This window comes from Podarcis pityusensis (genome assembly GCF_964106645.2).
Source record: "Podarcis pityusensis genome assembly, chromosome: 12".
Taxonomy (NCBI): domain Eukaryota; kingdom Metazoa; phylum Chordata; class Lepidosauria; order Squamata; family Lacertidae; genus Podarcis; species Podarcis pityusensis.
The window spans coordinates 6,361,282-6,367,501 of record NC_138037.1 but is presented as its reverse complement, the minus strand read 5'-3'; positions in this window follow the sequence as shown (position 1 = coordinate 6,367,501).

Sequence of the window (6,220 nt, the reverse complement as noted above, 5' to 3'; positions counted from 1 at the left end):
AAGCACGTGGGCCCAATGCACGCCTCTTAGGAAGCATGTCCCCATTGAATTCAGCGGAGCTTCTGAGTCGAGTAAACAGCCCCACCGTGTCCCCTTGGACGAGTGTGAGGGAATTTATTGAAGATTTCAATACAGGCTGCCAGGGCCATAATGCAGAACAACAAACCCGTGTGTTGCAAACTAAACACAACAAACAATACAAGCAACACGCAGACCAGTATACTAGATATACTGTATACTAGATATGCCATAATGCAGACTGCCATAAAACACACAGGAAGTAACGCCATAAGGATAAAGCAACAAAAGTAGAATATGTGAATATGCCATAGTTGTGCAGTTGGGGTTGTTTAAAACCACAGCATTAGAAGCTCTGCTAGAAAGTACAGTTTTACCTCAGACCAAGAAAGGATGCCAGCCAGGTTAAGGAGCAGAGTCAAAAACGTTGCTGAGGGCAGGAAGCCTTTCTGTGGAAAACAAGTCCAAATGAGAACATAAAGGTACACAAACTTAAAAGAAGTGTAAGCAGACAGCAACAGGGATGCTAAAAAAGAAAAATTTGAAGAGCACATTCAAAACCATGAAAATATTACTTAAATGCATTGGTAGCAGGAGGTGATCTAGTGAAGTAAATGGATTACAGGTGTGCTAAGGAAGGAGAAGCTGAATGAATTATTTGGATGTGTCTTTGCAGCAAAAGAGTCTGAGGAACTGAGGCAGATAGTGGTGTTGAGGTGTTTATTCTACCTTATTGGCAGAATAAAAGCTGACAAGTTGCTGGGTCTGGAAGGCATCCGCAAGACACTTCCTAAAAGAACTGTCAAACAGAATCATAGAATCATAGAATCATAGAGTTGGAAGAGACCACAAGGGCCATCGAGTCCAACCCCCTGCCAAGCAGGAAACACCATCAGAGCACTCCTGACATATGGCTGTCAAGCCTCTGCTTAAAGACCTCCAAAGAAGGAGACTCCACCACACTCCTTGGCAGCAAATTCCACTGTCAAACAGCTCTTACTGTCAGGAAGTTCTTCCTAATGCTTAGGTGGAATCTTCTTTCTTGTAGTTTGGATCCATTGCTCCGTGTCCGCTTCTCTGGAGCAGCAGAAAACAACCTTTCTCCCTCCTCTATGTGACATCCTTTTATAGATTTGAACATGGCTATCATATCACCCCTTAACCTCCTCTTCTCCAGGCTAAACATGCCCAGCTCCCTTAGCCGTTCCGTGAAATCAAACGTGAAATCAAATGTGAAATCTAGGACTGGGAAGTGGCCAATGCAACTCAGGCCAGTTTGCTTAACAGAAAACTGGTGGAAATCGCTTGCCAAGAACAAGTCTTGCTGAAGTGGAACCAGCATGGCTTTTGCAAGGGTAAGTGCTGCCTCACTTAAGATCAAGCGTATACGTAGATAAAAGTGATTCAGTTGACATGGTGTACTTAGCCTTTTGAACAGCCTCTGACAGAGTACCTCACCAAAGAGTCCTAAGTAAGCTTAGCAGTCACAGAATAAGAGGAAAGGTGATCTCACGGATGGGTTATGTTACGAAACAGGAAGCAGGACTATCTTGGCTCAGAGGCTTCTAAGATTAGCAAATAAACAAACACATACGGTATATTTCTTCCTACTTCCTTGAAGTATTTGCAAAACTCCTTTTTGGTACGAGGTTTTCTGTGTGCACACCCCACTATGTCCCATTCACAGCAGTGAACATGACATAGGTGCTGTGTTTGGGTAGGGTCATTTGAAGTTCTGTGCACATTCACTGTTTCAGGACCTGTTCGGAATGAGACGTTTCAGTTAAACAAAAAAAAGACACATTTTTAACATAAAGAACATACAAGCGCAGCCAAACTTCTTGTACTTGCTGTAGCACACAGGTAAGCTAGATCCCACACGTTGTCATCAGAACTACTATGTAGGTATATGTTAGAAATCAAAGGTCCGGCTTGCTGACTGTCGGTCAAAAGAGGCAAGATGGAATCAATGGAGCATAACTTTGCCTAACTGTAAAGACCCTAAACACTAAAGTTGATTGAGGGCTTTGTCAGTAAAACTGTCACAATGCTATAATTGGAATTGTGCTTACATCAAATTCATACACTTTCTGACCATAAAAACCCTCAAAGCAGTTTATAAAAAGGAAGAAAAAGAACAACACTTATTGAAAACTATTAATGAGGCTATACAGTTAAAAGTGATACATAAACCATGGAATGAGGCAAACTTACAACTGATCCTCTAAGTTTATTGAAAGATGGATTTTATCCCCAGTAGTTTGGAATAGCAAGTAACCATTTCCCTCTTTGTTATAAAAGAATTCTCCTTATACTTTATTCTTCTTTGCTTACTAATTTATTCCTTGTGTAAGTGAGTTATAGATTTTGTGATTGTGCAGCAATGTATAATTGGGGTGTGTGTGTGTGTGCGTATGTATGAAAAAAGAAGATGATAAGGATACACAGAGAAGAAAGACACAGTAAAAAAAAGCACTTGCTTAATTTCTTCACAACAAATTACTGCACTATGAAAGGCATACAAGCAAAATAACTTAGCAAGAATATATTTGTTGGGAGATTATTTTGCATTCTTGCACATTTTTCTTTATAATTTGCTTGAGATCCTCCCCTGTCAGCAGTTATGCAGTTATCCATGAGATTTTAAAACATTTTTTAAAGAGAGAGAGAGATGATCCATTATAATGGTGGATACTCTAAAATTACATTTTCAAGCTTTTCAGCTCTGTGAATCAGACACATCATTTATTATACAAAGAAACTCACAATAAACTCACACTAACAGTCAACCCATGGGAGCACATGAAGCAATCTGTTCTGGAGTCTGAGAGAGGGAATCTGTCTTTATTACAAAGTATAATTTATGTGGATTTTATATTTATGGGATTGGAGTCTGAGCACTTCAGTTTTATCTTCTTATTCTTAAGTTGATAAGCGACACATTCTAGGAAGACTCCTGCCTTAAAACCCTTAATCCCTTCTAATATTTAAGGAAAAAATTCATTTGCCTTGTGTCGCATTTTATGCCAGGACATGCATTTCTCATATTTTTTCTTTGATGTCTGGTTAATGTGACTTATTTTTTAATTATTTAAAATTCTAAAGCTTGCCATCTCAATATTGGGAAAAGCTGTTTGCGCATATGTATCAGTATTGTGTCTGATGCTGTGACTTTGCATTGTGGTTTGTAATATCTAATGCATTGGGTTTGGCTCTTTCAAAGCTAAGAAGCAGCATGATGTGTTTTAATATGTATTATATACCTGTGGAGATTATAGTCTGTCGTCCTTCCCCTAAGGGTAACAGATTTTATGGTTTAGTAGGTCATTGACATCTTTAACCTCAATGACTCTACACAACACAGTGGGAGAAGATTTTTAAATGTCAACACCAGGAGTGGGTCACTCAACTTCCACTGATTAATTCCTGGAAGTTAATTGTACAGTGTTCTACTGTTAGCCTTTACCCTTCTGGGAACATAATTTTAGGTTCTGGCTCTAATCATAATGCAATGGACTCTGTTCTGTATACCTTAGAGAACAAATGGCCAAAGTCTCTCTTACTGGGCATAACTCTGTTTCCAAGCAGCAGTCTGTGGACCTGAAACAATACACCCCATATGCCTGTATTTACTCAGATGTGTTCTTTTCACTGAATGGTCTAGTGTCTTATAATAAAGTTGGTGCAATCTAGTCATTTCTAGTGTTTCTTAGGGATGCATGGATCACATGCACTTGAGCTCAGCAATACAGTAAACACAAGTAACTTTATAATAATAATAATAATAATAATTTTTTATTTATACCCCGCCCTCCCCAGCCAAGGCCGGGCTCAGAGCGGCTTACAAGCAATAATAAAAACAAGATGAATGATTACAACTTAAAAACAAAAATAAAATACAACATTAAAATAATGGAACATTAAAATATTAAAATGTAGCCTCATCGCAGGAGGAGAAGGAAAAGAAAAAAGAAAGAGAGGGAGGGAGGGAATCAAATTGGCTCCAAGCCAAAGGCCAGGCGGAACAACTCTGTCTTACAGGCCCTGCGGAAAGAAATCAGATCCTGCAGGGCCCTGGTCTCATGAGGCAGAGCGTTCCACCAGACCGGAGCCAGAGTTGAAAAGGCCCTGGCTCTGGTTGAAGCCAATCTAACTTCCTTTGGGCCTGGGACCAAATATATATATTATAAAATATATATTGTGTGGAAAATAATAAAGATAGATAGATGGTTTACTCTGCTGTCATGAAGCTCTCCCTTCCACCGACCAAACATGCAGTAGGGCAGAAAAAGAGATTGCTGCTGGCAGCAGCTGGCCAAAATGGGGCTTTCTCCGAGGCAGGGAGGTGGTGGGGCTGAGCCAGCCAGTAATCTGTTGGATCCCAATCTGGCCCTGCTGCTGTCATGTGACAGCAATTGTTCCAGTTACTGCACCACTCCTGCTCTTGCTACTACTGGCTCTTTATATTTAACTCAGAGTTGGACCAGACTGCCTTCCAAATAAAGAACTGTCCTCTGTAAAGCAGGGCACCTTAGTCCAGTGTCTTTAGTCCCTTGGACTTGGAGTAAGAAAGTCCACCCTGGAGTTAGACTAGCACACCCTGGTATGATCATGCAGCTCTTGGCATAGCCTTATATTCTGGTGATGTCTGACCTTATGCTCATGTCTTGATTCCTTTCCTGCATTTTTCTTCCTTAGTTGAAATTCATGCATTGCAGGTGGTTGGAGTAGATGAGCCTCAGGGTCCCTTCCAATTCTCTGATTCTTGCCAGTACTTTCTCATAGTTCTGGTAACTGTGACTTCTTTTCATAGTGACATTAATATAGAGGTGTGACTGCTGGCTTTAATTAAAACTGACAAGATTCACTACCTTAGAGCAGGTTTCTGAGAAACACATTTACTGCATTTCCCCGTGTATAGGACAAGGTTTTTTGTTAAAAAAAATTAGTAAGAAATTGGGGGTCGTCTTGTACACAGAACATAGGCATCTGGGGGGGATTTTTAAAATATTTAAGCATACGTCTGGGATTTTGGCTTGGGTGGGCTGAGGCGGTCCCTCCTGCTGCCGTCCCCCCCCCCCCCCGGGCTGCATGCTGGTGACTGGCTCGCCTCTTGAAGCCCCCACTGGCTTGACCACCAGATCAAGAGCTGCTGCCGCTGAGAACTACCTCCGCTACCTCTCGTTACCCTTCTTTCCTTCCCCCCCTCTACCCCTCTCAAACTCCCACCCTGCCCCCAGCCCGCTCACCACCTTCCTCAGCAGAGTTTGCTCAACGGCATGGCCCAGCGCAGAGTGGCCACTGCCTTCCCCTGGCTCTTCCTTGGCATCCTGCTTGGGAGCCTGCTTCCCTTTGCTTCCCTGCAGCAGCAGTTGCCACCTAGGGGGAGCGTGTGGTGCCCCATTCGCTGCCTTTGCTTCTTCACCACAGTGCACTGCATGCGCCTCATGCTGGAAACTTTAAGTGCGGTCGCCCCCCAAAAGATCAACAACTTGTCACCACCAATCATCCAGATTTTCACTTCTATTTTAAGACTTCATTTTCTTAATTTTGGATTAAAAAAAATAGGGGTTGTCTTATACAAGGAAAAGTACAGTATGTGCAAAGAAATTTCCACAAAAATAGATCTACGGTACTTAAACATTTTGTAGATCTAGCCATTCCTCTCCAGTTTTTAATACAGAGCTGCTTTCTGGGATCATTAGCTGCAGTATTTCCTGCCTTTGCAATTAAAATAGCTGTGGTAAGGGACCAAAACATATCCCAATTGTTGTTTTTAAATGTCCATTGTACTTAACGTATGTTGGCCTACCTTTGGCACAAATGCAGATACTGCCAGGAACAAGGCAGCTGGCCCAGATCCCAAAGTTATGTTGTCTCCCACAGTGGTTCTGATTTCTGGGGACAGGGGCCTGAAATGCAGTGGAACAGCAGACCAAACTTCATGGATAGGGTTCTTCTAATGAGTTGAATCAGCTGAAGCCCTGCGTGAGAGCTTCTGCTTGCACAATGGGGCTTTGCCACCTCTCCTTTCCCTAGCACCCCCAAAACAGTTGGCTGGGGGAGGGGTCGGCAAAACCCCTAGAACACCACACTGAGGGAGGAGAGGAGGTTTCTTCTATCTGCAGGCTGCAGTACTTGTACTGTTAGGATGTTCACCAGAGCACATTGTTGAATTCCACCCAATAGTTTGATCCTAGAT